Source organism: Pongo pygmaeus, chromosome 1 (assembly GCF_028885625.2).
Source record: "Pongo pygmaeus isolate AG05252 chromosome 1, NHGRI_mPonPyg2-v2.0_pri, whole genome shotgun sequence".
NCBI lineage: Eukaryota > Metazoa > Chordata > Mammalia > Primates > Hominidae > Pongo > Pongo pygmaeus.
Genome location: NC_072373.2, coordinates 222482329 through 222500863, shown reverse-complemented (window position 1 = coordinate 222500863; position 18535 = coordinate 222482329). Strand labels below are relative to the sequence as shown.

Below are 18535 nucleotides of genomic sequence, written 5' to 3'. Positions count from 1 at the left end.
GGCTGTGGTAGGAGAATTGCTTGAGCCCAGGAATTCAAGACCAGCCTAGGCAACACAGGGAGATCTTATCTTTACCAAAAATAAAAATTAAAAATTAGCCAAGCATGGCAGCACATGCCTGTGGTCCCAGCTACTCGAGAGGCTAAAGCAGGATTGCTTGAACCCAGGAAGTTGAGGCTGCAGTGAGCCATGATCCTGCCACTGCCCTGCAGCCTGGGCTACTGGGCAAGAGCCTATCTCAAAACAAAACCAAATAAAATTCCTCTTATTTTGAAAGGCCCAGTTTAAATGTAACCTCTGTGAAAATTTCTTTGATCCTCACAATCAGAATTATTTGTTGCCTTCAGGGTATTGCCAAAGTATTCTGTTTATATCTCTGTTCAAAGAGATTGTATCTATGTTAGTGTAAATCATAGTCTGACGATAGCTTTTGTCTGTTTAACAAAGCACCCTCCTCACTCACTTTACTCTAGGGAACTACCACTTCATATGGGGACCTAATAACATGTAGTTTGGGTGGATCCAGGGTTGCTCACCTTACTAAATCCTCCTGGCCACCATGACTTGTTCAAGAATGGGCCCATGTCTCAGTAAGAACCACTGAGAACCCTCCCCATAACTTCTGCTAGAACCACCAGAAGAAGAAAAAAAACACAAAGCCTATTTTATAATAAACTTGAATATCTCATGTAACTTATTGAATACTGTATAGAAAGTCAAAAACAAAATGGTTATATGGTACTCAAAGTATGGTTTCTATTGACTGTGTATCATTTTTACACCATCATAAACTTACAAAATTCTAAGTCAAAGACTCATAAGTCAGAGACTATACTGACATACAAGTCATGATCGTGGTCTGACTTACATTACAATTAATTGTACTCAGGGCCGAAGAAACAGTTATAAGAGGACACCCGGCAGATAAGAGAAACAGCAAGAAGGCCTGTGTGGCTAGAGCAAGCAAGTGTGGGGGCGTGTATTGGGGGGGTGGGGGGGCAGTGAGAGAGAAGGAGGGCAGGCAGGGGAGGGAGGGGAGAGAGAAGAGAGATGGGGGAACGAGAGGGAGAGAGGGAGAGGGAGAGAGAGACAGAGACAGACAGACAGACACCCCAAGATGGCATTGTGAAAGGTCAAGCTATTGCAAATTCCCAAGCAGAAAAGGGACAGGATCTGACTTAACTTTCTTTTTTGTTTTTTGGGACGAAGTCTCGCTCTGTCGCCCAGGCTGGAGCAATCTTGGCTCACTGCAAGCTCCGCCTCCCCGGTCCACGCCATTCTCCTGCCTCAGACTCCCGAGTAGCTGGGACTACAGGCGTCCACCACCACACCCAGCTAATTTTTTGTATTTTTAGTAGAGACGGGGTTTCACCATGTTAACCTGGATGGTCTCGATCTCCTGACCTCGTGATCTGCCCGCCTCAGCCTCCCAAAGTGCTGGGATTACAGGCGCGGGTGAGCCCCCGCGCCCGGCCCTGACTTAACTTTTAAAAGGATCCTTAGGCTTGCTGTGCTGTGAAAACAAATGGCATGTGGGTGGGCATGGAAGCGGGAGGTGGGCAGGGAGAACAAGACCTGTTAAGAACCTGCCAGGGTAGCCAGGCCAGAGGTGATGAAGGCTCAAAGAAAGTTTTGTCCAATTTTTTTTTTTAAACATCCTGATTTTTTTGCTACCAATTACAACTTTGGAAAGACAGATAAATCAACACATGATATTCATACCTGATTTACTGAGTATCTACTATATTTAAGACACTCTAAATATTACCTTATCTAGTTACAGAACTATCTTCCTAAACTCAAAGCCCATATGCAAACAATGAACTGGAATTATCTAACTAAATATCCCATACACATTTTACCCCCAAAACCTAATCCTCCTTTACTCTCTGATTATCTCATTAATGTTATTTCCTAGCCTAGTTGTTACTAGAGATAATAAGAGAGTAGGTATATTTGAGACGGAGCTTCGCTCTGTTGCCCACCCTGGAGTGCAATGGCACAATCTCGGCTCACTGCCGAGAACTCCGCCTCCCGGGTTCAAGTAATTCTCCTGCCTCAGCCTCCCGAGTAGCTAGGACTACAGGTGCATGCCACCACACCCAGCTAATTTTTGTTATTTATTTTAGTAGAGATGGTGGTTCACCATGTTGGCTAGCCTGGTCTCGAACTCCTGACCTCAAGTGATCCGCCCACCTCAGCCTCCCAAAGTGCTGGGATTACAAGCGTGAGCCACCACGCCTGGCCATAACTTTCTATATTACTTAAGTAGTTGTATACAACTACACATAATTTCGTCTAAAGTTCAAGACAATTCCGGGAGAGAAACACCCTTATTTACCTCTACCATTTTACAGGTAATGAAACTAAGCTCAGAAAAATGCAGTAACTTGCCAGAAGTTATTATGCTGGCAAATAGTGGAGCTGAGACTCAAACGTGGGATTCTAACTCATCCACAATCACTTCAGTCAGAAACCTGGGAATTATCTTAGACTGTTCTCTCAGCCCCACGCCAGATGCTCTCTGTCATTCACTCTCACACCATCACTATTTTAGTTCAGAGCTTCCCCATCTCTAAACTCAGTTACCACAATAGGCTCACAGGTTACGTTGCTGTATCTTGTACAACCCTCCCCTTCCATCCATTCTCCATACTATTAATCAGATACTCTCTTCAGTTTCAAACACAAGTTTTGTGCTCCAATGCAAGTATATGGTTATAACGGGACCCTACAGATTATGGAAACAGAGCCAAAAGTGTCAAGAGCTTTCTTCATCAGTATGCATGCATTAATTCCAGCACCAGCAACTTACCAAGCAATTTTTGGTAGCATCCCAACTTCAAGATTCTCATTAATATCACCAAGTACGAAAAACCTGGTGATTGCTCAATTTCTCCTTCTGTCTTTCTTCCCAACCACAAAGGTGTGGACTTTAAGCATTTCAAGGACCTCATCAGACCTAGTCCCACCTTCCTAAATTACTCCTTTCTTTTTTTATCCAATCAAAACTGCCATTCCTAGAAGGCCCAAATAGGTCTTGATTAAGTGTTCATAATGAGGTATCAGAATATACATATCTTAAAAAAGAGGAGCTAATTAAATAAGTGGGTCTCTATTCTGGCATTTCATAGGCATGGGGGACAGTGATGATGGTAATAATGGCTAACATTTATCAAGATCTCGGTAAGCTGTGTGTCAGGTACTGCTTTACTTGCTTTACAAGCATTTAATTGTCTGTTCCTTTAATCATCAAAACCACTCCATGAAGTGGGCATAATTATTATTATTATCACAATTTTTGGATAAAGAATTGAAGAGCTGGAGGAGTTAAGTAACATGTCCAAGGTCACCCAATCAGTAAGAGGTGCCAGCACTCCTAACCACCTCATGCTAGCAACTTCACTATAACGGTAGACTCCAATAGAGATATGTGAAGGAGATCATTGTGAGCTTATTCATTCATTTTTAAAATATTTCTTAGGAGTTTATTATATTCTGAGAATTATTCCTGCCAGTGGGAATTTAATTGTAGATAATGCTTTTATGGAACTCACAAGAAAGGCATCAAAAAATACATAAGTAAAAATGAAAACAACACAATTTTGCTCTGGGAAAAAAAAAAAGGATAAGGTGACGTAGAGTAATGCGCTACTTTGGACTGGAAGCCAGGGAGGGCCTCCCTAAGGAATAATATTGAAATGTGAACTAAATTGTAAGACGAAGCAAAGAAAAAAACCTGATGGAACCGCATTGAGGCAATTATGATGAATGCAGTACACCTAGGTGAGAGTTAAGTTTGTTAGTTCCTAAAACAACAGAAAGGACAGGAGGCCATTGTGACTGACGCTAAGGGAGCAAGTGGAGAGTGGTCAGAGTTATATCAGAGACCCAGAAGTGTCAGCTATGCTGGCACACAGCCATGGGGGAAAAAAATCTATATTTTATTCCCAGCAGAATGAGAATCTGGAGGGTTTTAAGGAAGAGAATGAGGTGATCTATGTTTCTGAAAAAGCAATTCCACTCCTCCAACTCTGTGTAAAGAATGAACTACAGGCCAGGCACAGTGGCTCACACCGGTAATCCCAGCACTTTGGGAGGCCAAGGCGGGTGGGTAACTTGAGGCCAAGAGTTCAAGACCAAGCTGGCCCACACAGCGAAACCTCATCTCTACTAAAAATACAAAAATTAACCAGGCGTGGTGGCGGGCACCTGTAATCTCAGCTACCGGGGAGGCTAAGACATGAGAATTGCTTGAACCCAGAGGCCGAGGTTACAGTGAGCCAAGATTATGCCACTGTACTCCAGCCTGGGTGACAGAGCAAGACTCTGTCTCAAAAAAAAAAAAAAAAAAAAAAAAAAAGAACGGATTATAGACTGATGAAAGTAAAGTGGAAGACTGGAGAGGAATTAGGAGACTGTTACTTCTAGAACCATGCCTGGCACATAGTCAGTAGTCAATGTGTTGAATAAATGAATGCTTCAATAGTCAAGGTAACGAAGATGAGGGCTAAGACTTGGGTGGTAAAGTGCTACATGTAGAAACCATTCTGCCTCATTCAATATCTGTGAGTGTCACAAACCCACTAGTCTTTTAAAAACCACTAGCCTCTTTTCCCGGCTGGAACCATGGAGGGTGTTGAAGAGAAGAAGGTGGTTCTTGCTGTGCCAGAAACCCTTAAGAAAAAGCAAAGGAATTTCACAGAGCTGAAGATCAAGCGCCTCAGAAAGAAGTTTGCCCAAAACATCCTTTGAAAGGCAAGGAGGAAGCTTATCTATGAAAAAGCAAAGCACTATCACAAGGAATATAGGCAGATGCACAGAACTGAAATTCGAATGGCAAGGATGGCAAGAAAAGCTGGCAACTTCTATGTACCTGCAGAACCCAAATTGGCCTTTGTCATCAGGACCAGAGGTATCAGTGGTGTGAGCCCAGAGGTCCGAAAGGTGTTGCAGCTTCTTCGCCTTTGTCAAATCTTCAATGGAACCTTTGTGAAGCTCAACAAGGCTTCAATTAACATGCTGAGGATTGTAGAGCCATATATTACATGGGGGAACCCAAATCTGAAGTCAGTAAATGAACTAATCTACAAGCATAGTTATGGCAAAATCAATAAGCAAATTGCTTTGACAGATAACGCTTTGACTGCTCTATCTCTTGGTAAATATGGCATCATCTGCATGGAGGATCATGAGATCTATACTATTGGAAAATGCTTCAAGGAAGCAAATAACTTCCTGTGGCCCTTCAAATTATCTTCTCCACGAGGCAGAATGAAGAAAATCTTGACTATCTACAATATAAGCTGCTCCAAAGTGCTTGAAACATCTAAGCACACTTCCCAAAACAGGTAGTGTGCTGTTGCCCATCACGACAATCTCTCAATAACTCTGAAACATACTTATTCAAGCAGCCCCCGTTTACAAACATCCACCAACCGTACCTCTGCCAGCCCCGCTACTGGAAAAAACACTTAGGACATGCCAGGGATTATGCCAAGCACTTTGCATCTAGTCTCTCATTTGCTCCTTACTACACTCTATGAGTCTAATATCTCCAAATAAATAGCAATCTATAGTAACAAAGGCAATATTCTTATAGGAAACACATTTTTAATACCTGGTACCTATGGGAAAACCTCTCTGATGGAAGAATTTAAGAGGAGGGTGGAAGGGAGCAAATTCCATTTCTTCCAGAGTTCCTGAACTACACCAAAGTCAAACTTATGCTACCCAGTTAGTTTTGCTCTGATGATCCTCTCTGCACTGACAGGTGAAAGAACATGCAGAACATGCATGGCTTATTATTCTGAAAAGTCCAAAATACTGCGCTTATTCCTATAGCAACTTGGAAGCTAAACAGAGACCCAGTGTTAACTCCATACAGACTTCCTCAGAGAAGCCCTTCCTTTGCAGTTTTATGTTCTTCATAATTATACCAAATCTTTAGCTCAGAATCCCTTTCACTTAAAAAAAAAAAAAAAAAAAAAAGAACTTACGTTATCATCTAGTTATATATGCAAGGCACCAAAGAAACAACAACAACAAAGTAAATATGGAAAAAGACTTCATTCTAAGAAGTCATAATAGAATTTTTGGCACTTGACTATAGTACAGGAACTGTCCCCAAATAACTGTTTTAAGATTGCAAAAAAAAAAAAAAGATCAATTCAATATAATAATAGTTAAAACTTAACACAGCTCTTAGTGTATGCGGCAGACACTAATCTAGAATAACCCATTTAACCTTCACAACAGCCATTCAAGGGCCACTATTATTATCCCCATTTTACAGACAGCAAAAAGATACAGAGGCTAAGTAACATGCCAGTGAAGTGGCAGGGACAGGATTTGCCTTGCGTGTCTGTGTTCTTATACACTATATGCTGCTACTCTTCAAATGGAAAACAAAAAATTCACTATCACCCAGAAGGCGATCATATGATGATGAATTTTGACTTTGCTTTTTATTTCTAATCCTTCGTCAGAAAAGAAACACTTCCTTTGCAGTTTCATATTCTTGTACTAAAGCAAAACTTAGGAACATTTTCATTTAAAAAAAGAAAAAAAATACCCCAGTATCATCTAGTAGTTATAAGAGATACAGAAGGCATTAAACTACATTATTCCTATAATCCTTACAAGAGAAATTCAGGTTCAGAGAAGAGCCTATCAAAATGATAAACAACAGTGAAGTGGTAATTCAGAAAAGTTCATGTTTAAGTTTCATCTTAATCTTTATCTCATTGAGGGACATATTTTAAAAGTAAGAACACTGACAAACTGAGAGATAACGTAACTTGTACTCAGCATAAGGCTGTAGGTAAAAGCAAGGATTCTTAAAACCTTGTGAGTCTCTTTTCCTATGCTACAGTAGATGTTTCAAGAAATGAAGCTATTGCCTTTGTAGGAAACTGATATGACCAAAAGAAATTAAAGGAAACTTACCAGAGATAGTTTGTGTTGGAAATACTTTGAAGTGCCAAATTTTAAACCATTTCATAATTTTTAAATTTTGTTTTCATAGATATTACATTACGAAGAAAAATTTTCCAGAAATATTTTAAGCAAAGTCCTATTTAAAGAAACTTTTGATTAGACATTATTAAATTGTGTATTGTTTTAAAACAATAATAATAATCTGTCCTGAGCTATCAGAAAGAAATGTATAGCATGTTATTTTAATAGGCCTAAATGAGGAAGGATCAATATTATTTTAATTTTTAAAGGTCTGTTTATGAAATGCAATCATCCTTCATTAAAAATGCAAGCTGTGCTTCAGCAAGAGGTTAGCATAAATGATTCACAGAGAGATCTCTCTCCAGTATAATCTTCCTCTCCTGGGAGTTTCTTTCGGATGTTTCATCAAACCACTCAAGCTATTATTAAAAATGCTTCCCTGCGATAAAAGGAGGGAATAAACAATATAAACACACTTCTCCATTCCCATTCACCAATGACTCTTCCATTTGAGTGATCTATACCTTTTTCAGTCATAGGTAAAATTAATTTTTTATATTCCACACATTTTTGCAATCGTTTCTTTTTGCAAGCATTTTAAGTTAACATTATTTTACAGTATTCAAAATCAGAAATTCAGATTTTTAAGGTAGGTTTTTATTCACTTACCTATTTTGATATTTCAGTGTGAGTGTTGTCTTTCATTGAAATTAAAAGAAGTTTGCCTTCTATTTGATGGATTTTAAAAGATTTTAAAATGTCAACTCATCAAAGTCAAGACACTCCAAATTTAAATTCAATTCTCTTCTACTTAAAAATGCTAATGAAAATGGCTGTTTCAATGCAGCAGCATCTGGCTCATTATAACACTCAGTTTTAACTAATAAATCCTTAATTATTAAATTCTGGTGTTCAATTTCTTTCAGATAAATAAGCCAAACACATACTGCTACAATTATAAATACCTGGGATAAATTACTTATACGACGAAAAAGCATACCTCTTGATTCTCTGGCTGCTAAATAAGACCCAAAGTATGTAAAGGACACACATTTGAAAGACCCAGCATTAAACATTTGGGCTCCACTGCATGTAGGTCCCACATTCATAGGCTGGCAAATCTTTAACTCTACTGGGTCCTCATGCATAATGCACAGGGCAATTTGTCTGTTTGTGCAAATGGGCCAGTTTTTCTCCATGCTTTTTCAGATGTGTCAAATGTGTCAAAACTGAACATAATCATATACCCCTAACTCTGGCTTTACAAAGCAGACCGTACCTTCACCCAACTTGATGTTTTTATTAAGGAATTACTGAATATATTTAATCAAGGTATTATTGCACATCATAATGTCTCGCAAAGGTTGAAATCCCTGAGAGAATATGTTTGGTTTTAAGCCCTAATATGTGTTAGGGAGTGTTTCATTTTTCTCTCTCACTCCCAATTCCTTTTTTTTTTTCCCCCTTTTTTAATCAGCAGCATCGACAGTACTGACTGAATATTTTACAATGGAGTTGCAGAGTATGTGTGTTCAATCGTTTCAGCTTCCCAGAAGATTCATTACAGTTACATTAGAAAGTCAAATCAGGCAATTCTGCAGTCTGGTGAAAGCCAGCATATGAAAGAAGGTTAATACAAAAGAATTTCATTTTAGAGGACATTTAGGACTTTAAAAAGCAACATTATGATAAAATTTTCAAGATATTTGTTCTTGCCTTAGCACATGCTTTCCAGGTCTAATTTCAGAGCTGTCTCAATGCTTTTCTAGGAAAGAATGAGGGTGTATGGGAGGAAATTGTTTGATCTACAAGGTCTGCCATCTTAATGATCCTCATGCTAAGAACACTGCAGATGTATGTTTTGCCCTCACTCATGGGGAAAGAATCTATGGTTCTCCAATTATGCTGATGAAGTAGAAGTCAAGTAAAAGTGAAGGTGCGTTCATTTAAAACATAAAGGTTTTCGGTGATTGTTAACATCTGTCCTTCTGATTATAAATAAAACTAACTGCTGAGATTTTCAGATCTTAATATGTATTTATATAACAAAAACCAATAAGTTAATTGTTTTCCATGATTAGTAGCAGGTACAGAAAAATCTTCTTCAGATTGGTACATGTTTAACTGGCACTTGTGCATAATATAGTAATTCCCCTCTTTCTAGAATTCAAGCCTCAATAAACCCCTAACTAATCTTATGTATTTATTTCCACTGGTTTATAGGTAAGCAAAAATAATAATAGACTATCTACTGAAAGACAAGCCTCGTCATTCAGTACAGTCGATTTACAGAATACAAATTCCAATTCAATACAAAGGCTCACCTCTGCATGAGCAATTCCAAAGCTTAAATACCATGGCAAGAGGGAAACAGCAGCTAGCAGTGGTAACAGACATAAAAGGCGGCTAGCTGTCTTCAGTGCTACCTTTGGCGCAGTACAGATGGACTTTGTAGGCCACTGGCTATGCTTAATTTAATATGAAGCTAAATACAGTCAAAACATCTGGTGCACCACTGATGGTTATCATGATAAATTAAATCTGGCATCACACACAAATCCATTCAATATTCTATTTATATCCCTTTTACCTAAACCACAAAACTAAAAATCCACATTTACTTTTGTTTTTCATTTCCTCTTAGCAGTCCTGTATTTTAGAAAAGGAAGGTTTTGTAGATCTGTTGTTTATACAAGTTGGGGGGCCTTCTTTAAGAAAAAGACTACAAAAATTTGTATACAAAATGTCAAGAGGGCCATTCAAGTGAGGGTCTCTTTGGTTTAAGCTTCATGGACAATCCACCTCTGGGGAGGTTGAAAGGCAGTGTAAAAACTAAATAGTACACCAAGTGGCACATGGAATTGGGACAAAGAATACAAAAATTTTTAAAGCAGACAGTTTAACTGACAACCTACAGAAGAGCAAACAAGACTTTCTAGGCAAGCACATCAGCAAAAACAAACTGTATTGTCAGAATTTGTTTATAACATATATTTCTAAAATGCAAAATCCCAAATTGGGCAGGTGCAGTGGCTCACACCTGTAAATCCAGAACTTTGGGAGGCCAAGGCAAGAGAATCACTTGAGCCCAGGAGTTTGAGACCAGCCTGGGCAATATAGTAAGACTCCGTCTCCACAAAAAATAAAAATTAAATTGAAATTTTAAAACTCCAAATCTACAGCATACTACCACAACAAAAGGGCTATTATAAAGGAAAAAAGTCAATTAAAGAACCAAATTATCAGTCAAGTGTGGTGGCTATAGTTGTAATCCCAGCACTTTGAGAGGCCAATGCAGGGGGATTGTTTGAGCCTAGAAGTTCGAGACCAGCCTGGGCAACATAGCGAGACCCCATCTCCACTAAACATTTTTAAAAATTTAAAAATAAAGTAAAAAATAATCAAATTGTCAATTTTATAATAACTTTAGGTCAAGAAACAAGTATAATTCTTACAAGCAACTAATTCATAAAACAGAATTAGATCATGGCTAACAATTTGTTATTTTTAAAAAGTCAGAGCACCACTTATAACTAAAGTGACTACTGCCTCAACTGCAATATTCAAATTATTGCATTTTTATTACATTGCTTTGAAGGATATTCAGTGAAAATAATTTTTAATTCTAGTGCTATATAATATTAGCATCACCCATACTCTTTTAAACAAAAAGGACCTAAAAGCCCTTACTCTGCATCTGAAGGGAGGAGAGCATGCCATATAATAAATTCAGTACAATCAAAATGAGAACCATATTTCTGTTTAACTTTATTCATCTTGGCTCAAGAGCTGTAAAAAAAAAGTTATTAAAATTAATGCATCAAACTATAATTCTGTCCTTTTTATTACTGGTAATATTCTTTCTAAAATATTAGTCTGCTTTGCTGTACTACTACATCTTTTTGAAAGTTTTCTTTGAAGATCAGGATCACTTTAACTTTAGAAGGAAAACATGCAATTATATTAATCTGGCACTGAATCTTGTTAGTTTCAGTGGGTTTGAAACTTTGAAAATGATTTATTCATTAGAAAGCCACTTACTTGGCCAGGCATGGTGGCTCATGCCTGTAACCCCAGCACTTTGGGAAGCTGAGGTAGGTGGATCACCTGACGTCAGGAGTTCGACACCAGCCTGACCAACATGGTGAAACCCTGTCTCTACTAAATACAAAAAATTAGTCAGGCATGGTGGTGCATGCCTGTAATCCCAGCTACTTGGGAGACTGAGGCAGGAAAATCACTTGAACCCGGGAGGTGGAGGTTGCAGTGAGCCGAGATTGTACCATTGCACTCCAACCTGGGCAACAAGAGCAAAACTCCATCTCAAAAAAAAAAAAAAAAGCAAACCAGTTACTGCTTCTGATGGCACTAATAAAGATGGAAGATAATGAAGCTACTTGTCATTCAACACAAAACACACAAAGAAAGTGTCAACAGCTGGCAAATGTCACAAAGTAAACATTTTCCTATTTCTGTTAAATAAAATTCATTCCTAATAATCACTGTCCTGCATGAACTTTCCCTAGCAAATTATTGCCCCATTTCTTTCACTAATCAATTTTTTCTAAAGTTAACACAAAAGAAATACCCTGGAAATCCTCATTCTCTAGTCACGACTAAATGAATGAACCACATGGGCTACCAAAATCAAATTCTCTACTGCATCACTAATGTAATACTAAATGGGATGCTCCATCAAAAGAGACCTAGAATTTACATAATTTCCCATAATCTTATCAGAGGAACAAATGTAAGACAACGGGAAGAAAATCAAGGTAAGCTCACTGTTGTTCCTGGTTTGTGTATTCCTGTTTTTCTCAACTCCTCCCACAGCTGATCGAACATTGTAGTTGGGTTAAGAGAGCTGGTAGAAACTACTTCACTAAAATTTTGTATTTGAACGTCAGCCTTTTTTCATTCTAGTCAGTCTTTTTTCACTCTAAAGTATTAAATTCAACCAAAAAGCTAAACATTCAAAGTCTGTTCACCAAAAACACTCATCATAAAGATGTTTATTTACTATCCATATAAGGATGCAAAATGTTATTCCTAACAGCCAATACACAGAATCAACCTAAGTGTCCATCAACAGATGAATGGATAAAGCCATATACATATGTATACACACACACACACATATATATACACACACACACATACATACACACACACACACATATATATATGCAATAGAATACTATGTGATCTAAGAAAATTCTGTTACTTGCAACAATATGGATGAACCTGGAGGACACTATGTTAAGTGAAATAAATCAGACATAGAAAGACAGATACTGTATGATCCCACTTATATGCAGAATCCTAAAATGTTAAGTTCAATTTTTTTTTTACAAAGAATCTCACTCTGTCACCCAGGCTGGAGTGCAGTGGCATGATCTCAGCTCACTGCAACCTCCACCTCCCAGGTTCAAGCAATTCTCCTGCCTGAGCCTCTCGAGTAGCTGGGATTACAGGCCTGCGCCACCATGCCCAGCTAATTTTAGTATTTTTTAGTAGGGGTGTTTCACCATGTTGGCCAGGCTGGTCTCGATCTCCTGACCTCCTGATCCACCCGCCTCAGCCACCCAAAGTGCTGGGAATACAGGCATGAGCCACCACGCCCGGCCCTCAATCTTTTTTTTTTTAAAAGAGACGGGGTTTCACTCTGTTGCCCAAGCCGGAGTGCAGTGGCACAATCATAACTCATTGTAACCTCAAATTCCTGGGCGCAAGCAATCCTCCTGCCTCAGCCTCCTAAGTAGCTGGGACTACAGGTGTGCGCCACCATACCTGGCTAACTTTTTATTTTTATTTTTTGTAGTGATGAGGTCTTGCCAAGCTGGTCTGGAATTCCTGGGATCAAGGGATCCTCCTGCCTCATCAACCTTTTTTCTGAAGCTGAAGTAGAAGCAAAGAGTAGAATGGTGGTTACCAAAGGCTGAGAGGAGGACTGGGGAAATGTGAGTCAAAGGACACAAAATTTCAGTGAGGAGGAATAAGTTCAAGAGATCAACTTTATAATATAGTGACTATAATTAATAATAATGTATTATATTACTGAAAATTGCAAAGAAGAATTTAAGTGTCCTCACCACAAAAAAAAATGTGAAGTAATACAGATACTCATTTTAGTCATTCACAATGTATATATATTTCAAAACATCATGGTATACACAATAAATGTGTACAATTTTTGTCAATTTAAAAAATGGGGTTATTCTCTCACCTCAACATTGAGTTACTAACTAAAAAGATATTTCCCAACTACTCAGATGCTGAAGCCGGAGGATTGCTTAAGTCCAGGAGTTGGAGACCAGCCTGGGCAACATAGTGAGACTCCATCTCGAAAAAATAAATAAAAATAAAAAGATACTGTGATTGTTAAAGAAAGGAAAGAGGTATTAAGTCACTGAAAGATTATATTTTTCCTTTAGAAAAATGAAAAAGTCCTACTTTACTGTCAACTATTACCTCTTCTGACACATTAATTTAACTGTAGAATCCTTTTATATGAGAAAATTACTAAATCGGACACCACATCTCAGAATCTGCTAGATGTCACTTGGAAAAGAGCATCATCCTTTCAAAAGGCAAGGATGAAGAATTAGAAAGAAAAAGGCCAGAAGCACACAAGTGAAACAAGCCAGTGCACCTGAGGCCTTTGTTGGTCCAATCAAACTATAGGTCAAACTATAGGTATTTCAAAAAGGGGAATAAAAGACAACTGCAGTTACTTTAGAAAAGGGTTAAATTCTCCAAAGTAGACGCTTCCCAAAAGAAAAAACAGTATTATCTCCCCTTTGGATAATACGGTTTAGCACAGTTTTTAAAAAATCAAAATCTCAAGAGATATGGGTGCCATTCCCATCCCAGTAACTAAGTGGCTCTTCTGACTGCAGGTTGTGTGAAACTGTACACCCACTATGCTCAATTGCAAAACAGCCATAAAGAACTCAGAACACTACACAAGTTCAACGGACATGAAGAAAAACACTACAAAATTCAAATGTGAGGGACAATTTTCCTGCCGATATACATATAACTCTAAATTCTTATTCTCTCTCTCCACACACACACACACACACACACACACACACACACAATATGTCTTGATGATCAGAGCTATTACATTGTATAAATCTAATCAAGGTCAGTTTCCTATAGGGAAAAGGAAGATTTATCTGAGAAATAATTCAAAATAAATTCTCCCCAAGTAAATAGACCTAGGCCTATCATTAGTTTAGTTTAGTTTTGTTTTGTTTTTTTGAGATGGAGTTTCACTCTTGTTGCCCACGCTGGAGTGCAGTGGCATAATCTCAGCTCACTGCAACCTCTGCCTCCCAGGTTCAAGCAATTCTCCTGCCTCAGCCTCCTGAGTAGCTGGGATTACAGATGCCCGCCACCGCGCCCAGCTAATTTTTTGTATTTTTAGTAGAGACGGCGTTTCATCATGTTGGCCAGACTGGTCTTGAACTCCCGACCTCAAGTGATCCCCCCACCTCGGCCTCCCAAAGTGCAGGGATTAGAGGCGTGAGCCACTGCGCCCAGCCCCTAGGCCTGTAACAGTTAAGACAATCATTTATACATCATTTATATCAATCACCACAGTTCACAAAAGTCAGCCTTAGATAAGATGCCAAAAATCGGAGATGAATTAAAAGAAAGAGTCCTGGGTCAGTAGCACAGCTTTGTTGCAAGTATCTGCAGGGACCTGGTAGGGGTGTGAGAGACACAGTTCCTTGGTGTGAAGGGTGAGAGGTCACAGGGAAGGTAGCAGGAAGCCCAAGAACAGGTAACTGAATTTGGACAGGCTTTTGATATTTTAAGCCCATTTCCATGGATTTTCGTTGTGTTTTGAAGATAGGGTCTCGCTCTGTCACCCAGGATGGTTTCTTAATATATTTACGATAATTACTCCCTTGGAATACTAATATTAATACTAAGTTAAATTCTTTGAAAATCCAGCCAGTGTCAATTATGCTAAATGAAAACAAAACACTTTGTACAATTTTATATTTAAAAAGAGAAGCTCTACACTCTAGGATTAGAAGCAGTGGAGCCAGCAAGACTCTCAGGGCAACATTAGCTACCATTTATGGAGCACTTCTTATGTTCCATGTGCCAGGCTAAATTATTTTCATACATTATCCCACTAATGTATAAACAACCCTATCATTTAGCTATTATCAGCTCCATTATATAGACAAGGAAATGGAGGCACAAAGACGTTCCACAACTCTAACAGGGTTATAGGACAGAGAGGTGGCACAACAAGGATTCAAGCCCAATCCTTCTGTTCTCAAGCTCAGACTCAGAACCACTATGCTTTACTGTCTTACCAAAATGAAAATCAAAATGAAAGAATCTCAAAGAGAAATAAAGGAAGAATCTGAGTTCTTTAAACAACACCAGAGCAATCCTGTCCTAAAACTGGAGGATTTTCAGATTTTGCAATGTGACAAACTTGGAAAAGATACATCTGACACTAAATCCTTTGGCAGTTTTATTCCACCTTGGGGCTTCAACTACCCCACTCTCAGTATCTCCATCTTAACCTGGACGACTTCTCAAGATATTAAATATTTCCAGCTGCCTAATGACAAAAATCACTCAGCTCAATAAAAAGCTGTATTTATTAGCATCTTCTTCCTCAAATCAGTTTGTCCTCCTGTGTTCCCAATTTTTTAATGGCACAGGTATAATGCAAATTACCTATGCTGCACACCTCCCCCACATGTAAGACTCTATGCCTTGTTCTAACAATTGCCAAATCCAACTAATTCTACCTCTACAACGTCTCCCATCTGTCACACCTCTTCATTTCCCCTACAGTTAGAAAGGTTAGATTCTCGGCCGGGTAATGATAGATGATGATAGATAGGCCGGCTCATGCCTATCATCCCAGCACTTTGGGAGGTCGAGGCAGGCAGATCACCTGAGGTCAGGAGTACAAGACCAGCCTGACCAACATGGAGAAACCCCCCCGCCCCGTCTCTACTAAAAATACAAAAAAGTAGTCGGGCGTGGTGGTGCATGCCTGTAATCCCAGCTACTCAGGAGGCTGAGGCAGGAGACTCACTTAAACCCAAGAGGCGGAGGTTGCAGTGAGCCAAGATTGCGCCATTGCACTCCAGACTGGGCAACAAGAATGAAACTCTGTCTCAAAAAAAAGAAAAAAGAAAGGTTAGATTCTCATTACTTTCCACCCAGTCTTCACTCTCTTCCTTTCATCACATACTAGAAATAGCTTTCCTAAAACACAACTCTATCATGTCACTCCTTTACTAGAACACCTTCAAAAAGGCTCATTCCCCACCACCAATCAACCCTTCAAGATTCAGACCAAATGCCTCCTTCTCCAGGCAACCTTGTGTAATCTCCTTCCCCTAAGGAGAGGTCATTGCTTCCTCCTCTGAACTTCAGCAGTACTTCACTTGACCCTTACCAATTTCAGCCTCCTGTCACAAGTACCTGTACTAACATACAAGCATCGTCACCCTACTGGAAGACAAGCGCCTTAGGAGAAGGTTCAATGTCTAATTGAACAGTGAGTCTCCCACAAATTCAGGTGAAAATATACTTGCACAGAGTAGGTACTTAAATATTTGACAAATGAATGAAAAAATTACAAATCAGCTTTCTCGGTTATAACACAAGCTTTCTAGCACAAGAACTTGTGCCCATTTACTTAATTTTTTAAAAACATACAAATTGTGAAGACTAATCATAATTTCCATGAAACCAGCCCTTTTTGGTTTCTAGAATACCCAGAGAAAGGTGCTTATTTTATTTGAAGACAAAAAAAGTAGCATCAGTTAGCTAGGTCAGGCACCATCTAACTCTACTATTCACTGAGGCCAGGAACATTTCCTAGGGCCTCAGCTTTGGTCCTTCTGGATGAAGCCTCAGGAGGGCTCTCCTCTGACAATGGACTAAACGATTCAAGATGACCTTAATGACCACCCTGTTTAAAACAGCCTCCTTATTTCTCCAATACTTCTTCTCCAAACATTGATGTTTCCACCATAAGGTCAGCTCCTCTTTTTCTTCCCCTTATGGCAAGGCTTATGGAGAAACTACACCACATAAATGAAGACTAGGAGCTCAAAATTCCTGAATGACCTGGGGCCATGGAAAATTAGTATTTTGCCTTCTACAGTAAAGTCACACTCTTATGCAAAAGGAGGAAAAAAAAATTATCACAGTCCCTCAATCAGCAAAAATCTAGGCACGGAAGACTAAACGAAGTTAGGGTCCAGTAAGCTTAAAAAAGAAAACACTGACTCAGAAATTTCCTATCTGCAATATATAGCAGGTTTAGAGGACAAAAATGAAAACAGAAGATTATTTCTAGACATCCTGATGGAGAAAGATAATATTTACCTCAGTAAAGTTACAACCATGGGAACAAATTCAGATTCTATTTGTTTTTGTACAACTCTGTAAAAAATCATAGGGTGTAATTCACTTCTCAGTTCAGAAATAAGACGTCCTTAAAAAAATAAATAAGAGGTACTTCTTGAAAACTAAAAGAAAAAAAATCTACTCCCATAATCAAGAGTTTCCATGCAGTATTAAAAATGATGTCCAGCTGGGCACAGTGGCTCACACCTGTAATCCCAGCACTTTGGGAGGCTGAGGCGCATGGATCATTTCAAGTCAGGAGTTTGAGACCAGCCTGACCAACGTAATGAAACCCCGTCTCAATTAAAAATACAAAAAAATCAGCCAGACGTGGAGGCGCACGCCTGTAATCCCAGCTACTCAGGAGGCTAAGGCAGGGGAATCACTTGACCCTAGGAGGCAGAGGTTGCAGTGAGGCAAGATCGAACCACTGCACTCCAGCCTTGGCGACAGAGCTAGACTCCATCTCAAAAAACAAACAAACAAAAAACAAACAAACAAGCAAACAAAAAAAAAAGGCGGGGCACGGTGGCTCATGCCTGTAATCCCAGCACTTTGGGAGGCCGAGGCAGGCGGATCACAAGGTCAGGAGATAGAGACCATCCTGGCCAACATGGTGAAGCCCCATCTCTACTAAAAATACAAAAATTAGCCAGGTGTGGTGGCACACGCACCTGTAGTCCCAACTACTCGGGAGGCTGAGGCAGGAGAATCACTTGAACCCAGAAAGCAGAGGTTGCAGTAAGCCAAGATCACACCACTGCATTCCAGCCTGGCGACAGATCAAGACTCCATCTAAAAAAAAAAAACGAAAACAAAGTCCCTCCTATAATTCAAGAAGTGGAGGTGCTAGTTGACTGTTATTTATTCTCACTCAAAAAGCTAACTCAAGGTCAAGAAGACTTCTGCCACCAGCTGCAGTGTACCAATCCTAGGAGGCTATTTCTCAGAGCCCCATGCTTCTTATCAAGATGGTTCCCATGCTGTCTTCCCTTTCCCTCATCACTACCTCCTCCAGGTCAAAGAATATCCCCAGGGCAAGTTGCAGCTGCTCCTTATGCACTCAGCCCTGGCCTCAGAATACACATGGGTTTTGCCTCATCTATGACTCTTGAGGGAAGCTTACTATGCAGAGAGCAACTGCAATGTTTCGCTCTCTATAGGATCCCAG

The 18535-nt window shown here is 39.4% G+C and overlaps 1 protein-coding gene and 1 pseudogene across 6 annotated transcripts in view; one reads left to right on the top strand and one right to left on the bottom strand.

Moving 5' to 3' along the window:
* The window catches only part of RERE (arginine-glutamic acid dipeptide repeats), a 466306-nt gene that overhangs the window by 393706 nt on the left and 54065 nt on the right, over window positions 1-18535 (bottom strand). The window lies entirely within an intron of this gene.
* LOC129008244 (large ribosomal subunit protein uL30-like) lies at window positions 4630-5355 on the top strand (annotated as a pseudogene).